This window comes from Megascapheus bottae, chromosome 18 (genome assembly GCF_031878675.1).
Source record: "Megascapheus bottae isolate mThoBot1 chromosome 18, mThoBot2.hap1, whole genome shotgun sequence".
Classification (NCBI taxonomy): Eukaryota; Metazoa; Chordata; class Mammalia; order Rodentia; family Geomyidae; genus Megascapheus; species Megascapheus bottae.
Window position 1 is genome coordinate 2,986,153 of NC_143526.1, and position 16,149 is coordinate 3,002,301.

Here is a 16,149-nt window from a genome sequence, read left to right on the forward strand (position 1 = left end):
GTCAGAGTAGAAGCATTTGAACTAATGAAAGAAGAACAGAGAAGCTGGGAGTCCAGGTGGGGAAGGAAAATGTACTTGGTGACTTGGACTAATATTAAGTTAGTGGTAAGAATATGACATTTTATTACAAGAACGGTAGGACTTGCTGAAGATCTATAAGCAGGAATTCTTAGAATCTAATACATATGTAATATATGTATATGTATATGATAATTGTCACTGCTAAACAGTGAGTTGAGAGAGGCAGTACTTTAATAAAGATCTATTAGGAAACCATTGCAGCATTGTTCTGGAAAGGGGATGGCAGTTTAAGATGCTGACAGTAGACAAGCTGAGAAGTGCCTGCATTTGTGATATATTTCAGAAATAGACTTGACAAGATTCGTCTGGAATGGGGCTCTTGGGGAGGGGCTAAGCAAAAGGCAGGAATTGGATTCAGTGCTGAATACTGTTCTTATGCTTGAAAAAAAAAGCCACAGTGGTGGTATCATGTTCTGTGATGAGTCAGACAAAATGAGAGTGGGCTGAGAGGGAGGATGGTGTCAAGATTGCCCTTGGTCTATTTAGCTTGGGTGGTTCTTCATTAGACAAGGACTTGACAGTGCAGATCTATGGGAAGAGAATGAAAAATGTCTTGTGTATCTTTAGAACTGCTGAGGTTTGACCTATAAGAGATAAAAGGAATTTAATGAGGCTATCAGCTCTACCAGATAAAAATGTGAAGGCTGAAACTGGTGTGTAAAATTTGAAAAACATCAACTACCTAACAAGGTAACAGATTAGTGCTTATAAAGTCAAATACAGCTCTCCCTGAAATAGACTACATTTGTTAAGGAGATAGAAATGTTTTTCACAAAAATATTCTGGTTTGCTCTATGCTCCTTTGTTTTTCTCATTCACCTTTTACAATACCATGTTAATCAGCAAAGCTGCTCCAGAACCTTCTCAAAAATCCTCAAAATCTTTTATTTTGAAAGGGGATTTATGAGCTTCTTTTAAATTTGTGTTTTATACAACATTAACTTCTTTAAAATTTTTAAAATTTTGTTGTAAAGGTGATGTTCAGAAGGGTTACAGCTATGTAAGTAAAGTATGCACCTAAAACTCTCAAAATACTATTAAATTGGACCACTTTTAAAGTTCGTGGATGATTATGTCTATATCTATATATCTATACACACATACATACACATATATATGTAGACACAGATATATATGTTATAGATACATACATATATATATGTATGTATATATATATATAGAGAGAGAGAGAGAGAGAGAGAGAGAGAGAGAGAGAGAGAGAGAGAGAGAGAGAGAGAGAGAGAGAGAGAGAGAGAGAGAGAGAGAGAGAGAGAGAGAGAGAGCGTTAATACCATACTATAGCCTGGTTTTGTAATGAGGTTTCATGGTATTGGCCCCATTAAGACTACTGTAGCAGGTCTAAGAACTTGATGCTGTGGAGCTTGCTGGTCATGCAAAGCCTTCAGGTTCCAAAAATCTCTGTTGTAAAGGCATATTGCTGGAGTAATTTTGATTAGCAATTGTCATAGAAAGATCTTGATTCAGTCAAGTCTGATTCTCAAAAAGTCCAAGACCAGTTTTAATTGGCTATCTGTTGTGGTCTGAGTGAACGTGTTTTCCAGAGATCATGTGTTGGGAGCCTAATGCTCAATATACTGTGATTAAAAAGGGGACTTTTATGAAGATAGTGAATGATGCAGGCATAGTTAACAATATGCAAATTAATGTCATTATGTATAGAGTGAATTTTTTATGTGTTTGGCACAATATTTTAGTTTGTACTTATTTTAATTTTTGTACCAGTACTGGAGCTTGAACTTGGGGACTAAGCACTGTCCCTGAGTTCCTTTTTGCTTAAAATTGATACCCTATTGCTTGAGCCACATTTCTAGTTCTGAATTTTTTTGTGGTTAATTGGAAAGAAGACTTTCTTGCTCACATGGCTTTGAACTATGACCCTCATATTTCTACTCAGGAGGCATAACTATGACCCTCATATTTCTGCCTCCTGAGTAGCTAGGACTGTAGGCATAAGCAACCAATATCCAGTTCCAGCTCAATATTTAAAGTACATCTGTTCTCTTACATGCAAGCTCATATAAGTATGATTTCTCACATTTCCATTCTTTTTCCAGGGATGAGAGGCTTACCTCTTGATGTACACTATTCAGCCTTGAAAAATATGAGAAACAAATTTCTATTCACACAGTCTCAGATATTGTATTATACCATCCCAAGTCAGACCATTGTAATATCACTCTCAGGTATTATTTTAGGTACAGTTTTTGTGTTTTAGAGTAGTTATCAATGATGTGTACTACAGATTTTTGAGATCCTATAGTTGTCCCATTATTGGAGGCAAGGGACATGGATATATCAGCTAGCCACTTGATTATACCTCGCTTTGCTTGCTCTTACTGGAGCCAGATATTGATTGGTATGGTTTAAAATGAGGGTTCAAAGTGTTGTTTTCCAAACAACAATTTGGGAAATAAAAGCAATGTCTTGGAGAATAGTGATCAACATGGTTATTAGCCTCCGATATCTATTCTTTCTTGTCCTTTCCTATTCTTCCCTGAAACTCTGCAGAGTCTGTCTATATTTCAGCACTGCAGTTGAAAACACTGAAGCTGTACCATGACCACACAGGATTGGACATGTCATTCTAAAGCCAAATGTAGGCTTTCTGCTATTCCAGGATGCTGTCTGCTAATTGCTTATAGGTAAAAATGTTCAACATTGCCTAATATGATACTTCAGAAACCATAGCATTTCTAGATTATTCTGTGGAAATAGAGAGGGTGGTGCCACCTGGCCAAGAAGTAATTTTATGATTCACTTAATTGTGACCCATAGTAATGGTGGGAAATAGCTATTAATATGCCTAAAGATATTGAGATGAATTATGAAGCAGGGATCTGAGAACCACTGAACATGGCAGCTTTTAATATGTTAGGTGGTTTAGACAAACTAAGAAACAAGCAAGAATTGGAGATACCTAGAGGGATTTAGCACAGCAAACATTTCCCAACTGGTTCAAAAGTTCTTGTTGTCATATTATTTGTCCCTGACTATTTTCATGCTTAAATGGGACACTGTAGATGCCTACAACTTTGTGTTTGTTTTGTTTTATTTGTGTATATTTACCTTGATGTCTAAATGTGACAATATAGGTGCCTACAACTTAGTTAGAGGGTATAAAGCTGTTCTGAAGCTTGGTGATTCCTGCCAGATGATGAGCTTATGTTTATGAGGGGCAAGAGAACAAATCACTTTGTATACCATCTTCGGTCTGACTTGTCCATTGCTTGTTTCAAAACCATTATCTGCAGGAACTTTTCAGCACTGCTTTCTTGATAACCTTGATAGGAAGTTATCTATCAGGCCTTACCTACCCTGGAGCCTTATTTTTTGTGTGTGCAATTGTGTGCCACTACTGGGATTGTAATTCAGGGCTTGGGAACTTTTTCACTCAGAGCCACAGTTTGACTTCTTGCTTTTGGTGGCTAGTGGCTAACTAGTCTCATGGAGTTCTTCTCCTAGGCTGGCTTCAAACAGTGTTCCTCAGATCTCAGACTCCTGAATAGCTTGGATTACAAATATGAGCTACCAGTGCCTGGGATTAACCCCTATTTTATGAAGGCTAAGCAAACTGAGTCTCTTCAGCCTCTCCTAAAAGGTAACTATGAGAACTAAATGTTTGTGTTCTCTCCTTTTTATTTACCTGGATTAGTTGACATTAAACAAAAGCACTGTTCTCCCATCTAATTATCTTCCTCAGGAGTGATTACTCTTCCAGATTCACAGCTGTATGGAAAACTCTGCAAAGCACATCAATTTTTAGTTAGGTTTAACAAAGTGCTGTTACCCCCAAATGCTTTGTTGATATTAATATAAATCTTGGTTAATTTAAAGTTCAGGAGATTTTGAACTGGTTTGATTTGGTTCCCAGAGTTCGTTTTCAGGTCCTGTCTTAATGAAGAAGGGCTTTAGGACGCTTGTGATCCATCCTGACCTTTTCCTCCTCCACATTTTTTGAGTTTTCTTTGGTGCAAAGGGATCCTTGGAAACCTGAGGACTTTGTGCATGAACCATGATGTGTGGGTATGGGAGACAGTTATCCATTTTTCTTCTATTCCCAATATAGTATTCACTCTCAAGTGTAGTAGTGATTTGCCAAGTAGAATGGGGAAGCAGGTTATTTTTTCTTGTTTGTTTTCTGCTTTTCTTTTTTTTTTTGCCAGTCCTGGGCTTGAGTTCAGGGCCTGAGCACTGTCCTTGGATTTTCTCAAGGCTAGAGCTCTACCACTTGAGCCTCAGCACCACTTCCGGCTTTTTTTTTTCTATGTATGTGGTACCGAGGAATCGAACCCGGGTCTTCATGCATGCTAGGCAAGCACTTTAACCACTAGGCCAAACTCCCAGCCCCGTTTTCTTGCTTTTCTAAGAATCTCTCCTTAGGTATATTTTGTGGTGTCTATACCAAAAACTCTCAAAGTAAACCAGTGGCTAATCCGGGGCTTACCATAAATCCCTACGAGTATGTAGTCATGAATTTGGGGTTATTACAATACTATTCCTTTTTTATGAAGTAGTTGTATGAAGTGGTTTCAGTTTTACCAGTCACTTAAAAGAAAAATGCATTCTCCCCAGTCCTTCTCCATCCCATCCCTACCCTCAAATTGTGTCGTTCAATTTTTATGTAATGTATATTGAATAAAATGACTGCATTTGATCACCCTTCTTCCCTCCATTTGTGCACCTGACTTTACCCTCCCTTACAAAACACATTTCCTCTTTCTTCTATTCATTTCATTTTATTACACAGTTTGTTGGTTGCTTTCCTCCTCTAGTTATACCATACCTCAATTTGTGTATACATACATGTAATTCTGTATATGTTTTCATGTTTACATATCTATATCTACATATGACTGCTGCTTTCTTTTTTTTTTTTTTGGCTAGTCCTAGGGGCACTGTCCTTGAGCTTTCTCAAGGGTAGCATTCAACCACTTGAAACACAGCACCCCTTCCAGCTTTTTCTATGTATATGGTACCAAGGAATTGAACCCAGGGCTTCATGCATGCTAGGCAAGAACTCTACCACTAGGTCATACTCCAGGCCCCATGTCTACATATAAGAAAAAATGTGCATTTTTTTCTGTCTGAACTGACTTCACTAAACATAATTTTTTAGGTCCATCCATTTCTCTTCAAGTGACATGATTTTCTTTGTAACAGATTAGTAAAATACAGTGTATATAAAACCATGTGTTCTTTATCCACTCATTTGCTGTAGGTTATTTAGTTTATTTTCATAATTTAGCTATTGTGAATAGCCAAATTTGAATAGTGTGAATAGGACAGTGTGGTAATGAAAATGAACATAAATGTGCAAGTGTCTTAACTATATCCTAAGTTACAATATTCTAGGTAGATACTCAAGTTTAGTATTCCTATGTCATAGGGAGTCCTATGTTTAATTTGTGAGTACACTCCAAACCATCTTCTAGAGTGGTTGCAACAATTTATATTCCCACCAATAGTGTAATAGGGTTCCTTTTACTCTCTCATTCACACCAGCATTCATTATAGTTTGTGTTCATGAACATGACAAAACTTACTGGGATGAAATGGATTCTCAATATTGTTTTGATTTTTATTTCTTTTGTGGTCAGGGTAGAAATCTATACTTTGCTCTGGATTTTGGAGGAAATGGTTTTTATTTTCCCCCATTTAATATGAAGTTAGTTGCATGTTTTTCATACATAGTCTTTGTTAGGTTGAAACATATTCTTTGTATTCCTAGCTTTTCCAGAGCTTTTATCATAAAAGGATGTTGAATTTTTTCAGGGGATTTTTTTTGGCATCTCTTGCGGTGATCATGTAATTCTTGTCCTTGGTTCTGTTAATGTGCTCTATTATGTTTATTTATATACATATATTGAACCATCCTTGCAACCTCTTGGTTTAAACCAACTTCATCATAGTGGTTTTTAAATTAGTTGTTGAATTTGGTTAGCAACTATTTTATGCATCTATAAATCAAACAATTTTTCTAATAGTTCTCTTTTTTTGTTGGATTCCTGTAGAATTTGGTGATGAGTATAATGCTGGCTTGATGAATTTGGTAGTGGTCCTTCACTTCCTATTTCATGGAAAAGTTTGAGGCATTCTAGAGTTAGTTCTTCTTTAAATGTCTTAGAGAATTAAACTGTAAATCTATCAAGACCTAGACTTTTCCTTGTTGGTAGACTATTACCTCTTCAATCTTATTGCTTGTTATGGATCTATTTAAGTGGTTTATATCTTCTTGGTTCAGCTTGACAGCTATGTGCTTCTAGAAAATTGCCTTTGCAACTTATATGAGGATAGGTTTTTAAAGTAATCTCTCAGAATCTTTTGGCTTTCTTCAATATTTGTTGTGATTTTTTTCTTTTCCATTTATTATTCTGTTGGTTTGGGTCTCTTTTCTTGTCAAATTAGGTGGAAGTTTGTCAATCTTATTAACTTTTATAAAGAATCAGTTTTTGCTTCATTGATTCTTTGTATAATTTTTTAGTCTCCATTAATTACTGCACTGATTTTTGCTACCCTCCATATATTTTAGTTACATTGTAAGGTTATTTACTTGAGAGATTTCAGTTATTTTTCTGTAGGTTCTTAGAGCTATGGGCTTTCCTCTCAGAACTGCTTTTCCTGTATTATTCTGGTTTTGGTAGCAGTGGAACGGAGTATATTGTCCTTATAAAACATTTTGTTTAATGACTATAACCTGAAAATAACCTCTTACTATGAATGTAAGTGTAGAGCTACTTCTGTAGCTGCCATCCCTGAGCCAGATAAATGTATTTGTTATTAAAAAATACATTGGCATGAGTAATTATATAAGTCTCTAGACATGGAAGAATTTAGTGTAGAGAATTATCGAGCAGGAGTGAAGAGACTTAGATACTTTATATGTTGGCCAAAATAGAGTCATTACATAATTTTGTGCCTGAGTTTCATGGTATGTGCAATGGACTCATTCTTTGGCTTAGCAGAGATCAAATGAAAATTTGGGTAGGGGTTGAGATGTCTGTTGACTGTAAAGACCAGGTCAAATGATAATTCCAAGGAGCAACAAAGTGGTGTCAGGAAGATGACTGCCACAAAGAAGGAGCAGAAAGCAGCACCATTTTGATGTGATAATTATGAGCTTGGTGATATCAGATATGTGTCCATATCAGGCAGAAGGGAGAGGAAATATTTAAAATTATGGAGTAATGAGGGGTTATGATCATAGCATAGAGATAGAGTGCTTGCCCAGCATGCATGAAAACCAGGGATCAATTTCTCGGTACCACATACTCAGAAAATGCCAGAAGTGGCACTGTGGCCCAAATAGCAGAGCACTATCCTTGAGCAAAACAGTGCCCAAGGACAGTGGTCAGGCCTTGAGTTCAAGCCGCAGGACTGGCACAAAAAAAAATCATGGAGTAATGAATATTGAAGAAGGAAATTCAATGAATTTATAAAGCTAAAATGAAAAAAAAGTAAATGGTAAACATCTTTCTCAAAGGATATTGTTGCTACTTTTATATTAAATGCTAGAAAAGAATGCAAGGGACAGATGAGGAGGAGCATAGAAGCAGTTTCTGTGGAGAGATTTGAGCAACCCAAAGGGCTGTTTCAGACAAAGGCCCCAAAACAACTCGTATGTAAGTTCAAAAGGAATTGACTGCTGCTCATGAGAATTTTCATAGAATTTTGGGGTCCTGGGTAATATCAGCCACTGCTGATTGTGAGAAAACTTGTTTCCCCTTGAAGTGAGTTAAGTTTCAGTAGTGAAATCAGGCTTCCAATAGACACAGTCATAGACTTATTTTGAAGGGAGAAATTTGAATGAGATATTGCTTAGTAGTCATTGAAATATGACTGAATAATTAGAATCTGTGTGCTGTTTTCACAAATGAACACAATAAACACTGGATTTTCAGGGCATAGTCATATTTATAATTTCCTTTCTCATCCGAGTGGGGATTTTCTTCAATCCCTTTCTGATAGATTGCTCCATTGTAGAATGGTCATCACTTGCTTTCTCTTTTCTATCTTACAATTCATTTTTAGATATGTCTCAGTTACTGAGACATGAGCTAGTCCTACAAAAATCATATACACTCTATAATGATGCAGACATCCTTTAGTATCTATGGTAGATTTCTTCCAAGCCCTTCTTCACTACCCCAGATACCAAAACCCACTCTATAATACTTGGATATAATATAGGTCTAATCATCCCAATATTTGAAATCTTTACATTATTTATAATTCCTGAAATGTTGTAAGTTCTATATAAATAATTACAATATATTGACTAGAAAATAATGATGACATAAGTTTGTACATCTACATAAATATGAATTTTGGAAAGGTAGTTATTTATTTTATTTTATTATTGTAATGTATAGAGCAGTTCCAGTTATATTCGCCAGATAATAAGTGCATTACTTCTCCCACATTGATACCCCTTCTCATATTTTTGTCCCCATTTCCCTCCCTCCATCCCCTCCCAATCATCTTGTTTTCCCCCTTCCCATTTCTATTTCAAATAAACTAATAGATGAATATACAATATACCAGGTAACAAAGTCAGATACTGTAACAATGTGAGATTAACCAAAGGGCAACAAAAGAGAAGAGAAATAGCATAGTATATTAAGAAAAACAATCACATATTATAAAGCTCTTGCTTCCATATCCTGGAGATCCTTTTATTTAGCCTCATCCTCTATGGCCTTATGTATCTAGGTTTTTAGCTATTGTAATCCTCTGCTAAGAGAGTTCAAGTTTTGTACTAATTATTACAAATGAGGGAAACCATTGAGCCTATGTTCCTTTGGGTTTGGCTTACTTAATATGAGTTTTTCCAACTCTTCCATTTCCTTACAATTGGGGTGCTGTCATTCTTTCTGATGGAAGCATAGAATTCCATTGTGTATAAATACTTATTTACATTCACACAACTCTGAGATTATAGATGGGAATCTCCATGGCTGGAATATTTATGTAGATGGGATTTTGATAGCTTTTTGTTTGGATTGGCTTTGAAATAAGATCCTCCCAACATCTATCTCTCAAGTATAGACATAAGCCATCATACATACCTGGCCTAAAACTTCTTTTCAGATTAGCTTAGTCACTATATTTACAGATTTATTATCAAGAAATCTTGCATTTTATTAAGGATGGGAAATATTTTATGCCAAAGGACATTTGAATATCTATAATTCAATTCACAAGCTCAAAAATTATTAATACAAGTAGCCTACAAGAAGCCCATGTGTCTTTCCTGTCATGAACTAAATGATTCCACAAACCTTAAATAGCCAAACAGGTGAAGGAACATTTTGTTAAAAAATGTGTTAAAACAATTGAGTTACTTTTATGATTGTTTGTTTATCTTCCCATTAAATCTGCCTTAAACCTTTTGTGGAATTTATCAATGCTTATTTGCTTTGTGAATTCACTTAATATATCCCCTGGGGACCATTCTTGTCTTAAATTGTGTATGTTCCCAGGAGACAAACACTTTAAAATTTTGTATTGTATAATCTATGTACAAATTCTCAAAATGGTGACAGTGAGTCAATTATATTTAATAATATTGGTTATCCTCAATTTTTTCCATAATAAAATCTGTCAATGAAAGAGATCATGTGCAAAGCATATTGAGTTTCTCAGAACTAAAATCTCTGGTCAAGTTGAAATTATTATTAAAAGATTATTGCTGGGTGTAAGTGTTTATATCTATAACCTGCTATTGGGATTCCAATAGGAATAACAATCAAGGCAGTGGAGTATGTGAAGGAAATATCCTCAGTCTAGGTCAGAGGTGGCAAAATGCTAAAAATATGTTCATCTCTAGAGATTATATGTTCTCCGTACAAAGTATTTAATCTCATTGTTACAGTTTAGAAGCAGCTATAGCCCATAAGTAGGTGATGATAATATTCTAATAAAATATATTTACAAATGCAGCCACAGTGTGGCATGTGGACTACAGTTTATCAATATCTGATCTAACTGATTAGGCTAATTTTTACCACTTTTTGTATTGATTCTTAAATATTAAAGTGAGCCAATGTAATAGAGACACAAGTTCAGTGACAAGAATAGTTAAAAAACAGTCATGATGTAATAGTGCTTAATTCTCTCACGTAGGAGGATGAAACAAGAGGATTGCAAGTTCCAGCTCCATAGGAGAACCTTAAAAATAGTGTGGCTAGGCTCCTGTGGATCTTGCCTGTAATCTTAGTGACTCAGGAGGCTGAGATCTGAAGATGGTGGTTTGAAACCAACCTATGCAGGAAAATTTGTAAGATCTCCAATCAACCACCAAAAAAAGTTAGAAGTGATCTATGAGTCAAGTGGTAGATCATCATTGTAAACAAAATGCTCAAGGACACAGTCCTTAGTCCCCAGGGCTAGCACCCACCTTTTCCCCACTCCACATACAAAAGAGAACTATGGAAATAATTTTAATGACATATTTTAATGATATGTCGTTGTCTTCTTTAGTTATTCTTGGTCATGTAGCATGGGGATGCTCAAGGCTATTGAAATTCACATGCCTTGGGTCTTTGTACACAGGTCCTATTCTGGATTTGAAGACTTGTATGTAGGTTAGGATTCATAGAAGAATTGGTATCAGAATTAAGGAGGTAGGATTGCTGAGTGATAAACGTCTGAGACCCTCCTCCGGGCATTGAACGCATTATCATTAGTGGATACGATAGACTTGCATGCTGGTGACTGTTGCTATTAAGCAGACATGGAAACTCCTCTCATGAAGATTAACCAACAATAGTAAACCTCCCTTCTTTTATTTAAGGAAGTGATAAGTGTAGTTCTGAACAAAGCATTATAGCAGCCACTCTTCCTTTAAACACTGGGCAAATTTTTTGCTCTATTCCAAGTTCAAATAACTGTCTGGAAATAAAACAAAACAAAAATCAGACATCTGATCCATCTTCTGTAGTTATAAACTGCACACAGCTCTGGCAGTGTCAGCCTTGTGGTTTGTTTTCGGTCCGCACCAGCAGAGCACCATGTTCTCTGTGGAGGTGCAGTCAGTATTAATTTTATTGGGCATAACAGGATTCCCAGCATGCAGTCTCAGTGTTGCCATTGGCAACACCATAGTTCATCCGGGTATTGAAATAGATTAAATGTGAGGGTTTGGTAGTTTTTGGATCTTAGCAGTAAAGGACAGTTTGGAGAATTCAAAGGCTGCAGCTCTGCTGAAGGGTAAGGAAATCTACATCAGCACTTCTAGGTGCACTTAATTTTCCTTTTTTCACCTCAGGCCTGACAGATATACTTGGTTTGTTATCTTCATTAATCTGTTTTTAGTGAGTTGCTTGACTTACAGATAATCAGTTTCTCACTGTATGAAAAATATTGACAATGTTTCCTAAATTGGTCGTTTCTTACCTGTCATATGGGTAACCAGAATCTATAAGCACTGGGGGAACAACTTACAATGTGTAGACCTTTGAAATTCATGAAACATTTCTAGAAGCACCTTTCAGGAGGTTCTTTGTTATACTATCTTCTAGGTATTGAATATAAGGATGAATACTAGGGCAAAGGGGTGGTGATAAAATCCAAAGAATTAAAGGGAGCATATATTTCCTTTAATCCTACATTTTTATATATCTTAGGACCCATAGGAAGGGGGCATTAGGTTAAATTTGAAGATCAGGTAAGGGTTTCTAGAAGATTTTATGCTCAAAGATGATGTAGGAATTAGAAAAGCAGAGAATGTTGTATGATAATAGCCTAAGTGCTTCTTCTAGCTTATCATTAATGAATGAATGAAAGAATTATTGCCTGTATTGGGATTTGAACTCAGGGCCTTGCACACTACCTTTTTCAATTAAGCTTAGTGCTGAACCATTTGACTCAGCTGCATTTGAAGCATTTTGCTAGTTTCTTGGAGGTAAGAGTCTTACATACTTTTATGTCTGGGCTGGCTTCCAGTTGTGATTCTCAAATCTCAGCCTCTTGAATAGCTAGGATTATAATCATGAACCACCAATGCATGGCCATTATCCTTAATTCTTACCCAAATTTTGTATGATGGTTACTATTAAGAAACACTGTATTCATGAACTGGCATATTGAATTGAAACCTCTTCGAGAACTACTTAAAGACAATAATTACAAAGTTTTAAAAATAAGTGATAAATCTTTTAAAATGCTCTTCAAATGGTAACTAACCATACAACTATAGAGAAATTAATTATATACTACTTAGGGTCTTTAAAGGACTTCAATTTTATTTTATTATTTGTTTGTTTTGTTTATGTTTTAGTTAGATGTGAGGCTTGAACTTGGAGCCTCAGAACTGTCCCTAAGCTTTTGCACTCAAGGCTAGTGCTCTACTACTTTAAGCCACAGTACCAATCCCAGTTTTTTGGTGGTTAATTAGACAAAGGAGTCTCAGGTATTTTCTTGCCCAGGTTGACTTCAAACTGAGCTCTTTAGATCTCAACTTCCTGAGTAGTTATGACTCCAGACATGAGCTATGAGAGCTTGGCTATCAATTTTATTTCTCATAATGGAATTTTGGCTTTATACAGAGCCAAACTTTGGAAAAACACTTTAGGAATTTTGTATTTCATTATTCAAAGTTTTCCTGTAGGGGACACACATGGGACAAGTATTGTGATCTGCAATGAGACATGAGAGATAAAGGGTATGAAGAATTTATAGTTGTATTGTATTCTGGGATTGATTACACCTTTGTTAATCTCAAAGCATTTCTAAAGACAGTAAAAGGAAGGATCCTTCACTTATTTAAGAAAGGTAATCTCAAATTATTATTTTACTTTTTTTTTTGCCAGTCCTGGGCTTGAGCTCAGGGCCTCAGCAATGTCCTTGGACTTTCTCAAGGCTAGAGCTCTACCACTTGAGCCTCAGCACCACTTCCGGCTTTTTTCTATGTATGTGGTACCGAGGAATCGAACCCGGGTCTTCATACATGCTAGGCAAACACTTTAACCACTAGGCCAAACTCCCGGCCCCCAAATTATTATTTTGACATTGCTCAGTATGTCTTCCCCGTAACTAGTTTATATTAGTGCAATTTTACTGCCTTCACAACGATGTTTGTTTATGAAAATTGAAGAGGTTACAGAGAGTGTGTGAACTCACTGAAATGTGTGTGTCACCTTTGTCTCAATATTGAAACAGGAGAAAGTGAAAAGTTGTCTATTAATCACCTAGTAGGGCCTAAGCACTAATCAAAATGGAGGCATCTAAAATGGATATTAGTTTACTTATTGCTGGGGAAAACTTGTAGATCTTTGTATTGTTTTAGTGCATCAAAAGGAAATAGACTTGTTATTGATAGTCGAAGTAGCAATTTCAGTACAACAGATACTGACAAACATTCAGGAGTGACTTTCTTTGGTCTTCAGCTAAGATCAATGATTGTTTTATTTGCTTAATCTGCTTTCTAAATCAGGGCTATGACCTCCATCATGAGGTAGGTGGAATGATTAAAAATCTCTTAGGGATATTAATGCCTCTTGTTTGAGTACTCTAATTAAAGAAGTAGATTAGAACCAAGCTTTTAGAATGAGTTTGGGATTGAAAGTTACATTTAAAACCAGGTGATTGGTCTTATACTTCCACATCTTTCAAATCAACAATAAATGAATTGTGAATGATTTTTCCAGTGGTAATTTTTCAAAGGGTAGTGAGTATTTCTGTCCCAAGTGAAACTGTGATTTTCTTAGATCTGGTTGAAAAACTGGTGAAAGTTTATAAAAGAACTTACAAGCAGAGATATTTTGTTTCTTCTAATCCTCTATTTATTTTTCCCTCCTGACCGGTCCTTCAAACTTGACACATCTCAGCTTTAATGCATTGCATGTAGTCTTGGGAAACAGAATTGCAGTGTGTCTTGACCTACTTTCCAGTGACTGTACAATTGCACATAGGAAGTTGACACTATGTAAGTTGTGCCATATTCCACACTGAAGAGAACATATGGAGAAGCAGAGTATATTTGCCTGAAGCAGCACCTTTTCTTTTACTTATTTGTCAAGTCTATTGACTTTAGATATTTAAAAATGTCAGACAGCTCAAGGTGTTTATACCACCCAAGAAGCTACTATGAGGACTGGGAAATTCAGAGGAGCCCTGGGTTGAAAGGTCAGGCTTAAATTGGAATTGATCTGACAAATTTTCTTTTCCTGACTAGGACTGCAGCTTATGCCAATGTAGGTAATGTGATACATCTGCACCTGATGAAAACCAGGCTTATACATTGTAGGAATGAGTTTTTTTCTGTTTTTAAATTTATATAAATTTATTTTAAAGCATTTCATTGTGTGGGGAATAGACTGGCAAAAAGTGCTTGTTAAAGCAGATTTTTTCCCATATATTTTTATTGTAATTAATAGAAGGGTTACATTATATTCACCAGATAGAGGGTGCATTACTTCACATACATTGATAACCTTTCTCATGTCTTGGTCCCTATTTCCCTCCCCCCACCCTGCCCCTCATCTTGTTTTCCCTCCTTCCCTATCCAATTTCAAATAACCAAATATGCATACATCCAATATATCAGATAACAAGGTGAAATACTGTAACAATATGAGATAACCAAGTCACAGCAAAAGAGATGAGAGATAACAGTACATTTAGGACAACAATCACTCATTATATGGCTTTTGTTTCTATATCCTGGAGGTCCTTTCATTTAGCATCATACTATATGGCCTTATGTCTCTAGGTTTTGCTCTATTGTAAATCTCTTCTAGGAGGGCCCAAGGTTTCTACTGATTATGACAAATGAGGGAAACCATTGAGCCTACGTTCCTTTGAGTCTGGCTTACTTCACTTAATATGATATTTTCTAAGACTTTCTATTTCCTTAAAAATGGGGCAATGTCGTTCTTTCTGATAGCAGCATAGAATTCCATTGTGTATAAATATCACATCTTGTTGATCCACTCATCAACTGAGGGGCATCTTGGTTGGTTCCATATCTTTGCTATGGTAAATAGTGCATAGTATGTCCTTGTTTCTGGGCAATTGGGTAAATGCCAAGTAGTGAAATTGCTGGGTCACTCCAAAACTAATTTCCAAAGAAACAACCATCCCATTAAAAGATGGGCCAAAGACTTAAAGAGAGTCTCCTCTGAAAAAGAAATAAGAATGGCCTATAGACACATGAAGAAATGCTCAACCTCTCTGGCCATAAAAGAAATGCAACCCAAAACAATTCTAACACGTCACTCCAGTTAGAATGGCCATGATCAGGGGCCAGGAGTTTGGCCTAGTGATAGAGTCTTGCCTAGCATGCATGAAGACCTGGGTTTGATTCCTTGGTCCCACATACATAGAAAAAAAAAGCTGGAAGTGGTGCTGAGGTTCAGTGATAGAATTCTAGCCTTGAGAAAGTCCAAGGACAGTGCTCAGGCCCTGATCTCAAGCCCAGGACTATCCAAAAAAAAAAAAAAAAGAATGGCCATGATCAAGAAATCCAATAAGAACAGATGCTGGAGGGCATGAGGCCAGGAGGGATCAGTACTACACTATTGGTGGGAGTGCAAACTTGTTCAATCAGTATGGAAAGCAGTATGGCAGTTCCTCAAAAAACTAAAGCAGATTCTTTACAGACACTCAAGTACAGAAAAAGCACATTTTCTTTTGTGTCATAGCAGGTACATATATCCAACAGACCTTTTAGGTTATTCAGTATTTTGGTAGTTTTTTGTTTGAAGTCATATACAGTGAATCATTAATTACATATCTACAAAGGAACCAAATATTAACAGTTCTCTATTTCAATTATATGAATATTTGGAAAGAATAGATTTTCTTTTTCCATATATTTTTTATTGTGATTAATAGAAAGGTTACATTATATTCACCAGATAGAAAGTGCATTACTTCACAAACACTGATACCTTTTCTCATGTCTTGGTCCCCATTTCCCTCCCCCCACCCCACACATCATCTTGTTTTCCCCCCTAACAATAGATTTTCTTGTGTTGATCATTATAGAGATATGGGACCAACAGGACATAAACAGATAAACATTGTGTCTATCAGCTATGGGTGCAC

At 36.2% G+C, this 16,149-nt stretch overlaps 1 long non-coding RNA gene across 3 annotated transcripts in view; it reads left to right on the plus strand.

Moving 5' to 3' along the window:
* The window catches only part of LOC150050010 (uncharacterized), a 258,763-nt gene that overhangs the window by 169,450 nt on the left and 73,164 nt on the right, over nucleotides 1–16,149 (plus strand). Inside the window, exon 1 of one of the 3 annotated variants that reach the window (XR_016538560.1) lies at nucleotides 11,238–11,310. The exons of the other annotated variants lie outside the window; for them this stretch is intronic. This is a non-coding gene — a long non-coding RNA (uncharacterized LOC150050010). Of the gene's footprint in view, nucleotides 1–11,237; nucleotides 11,311–16,149 lie in introns of those variants that run through there. 3 annotated transcript variants of the gene reach the window in all.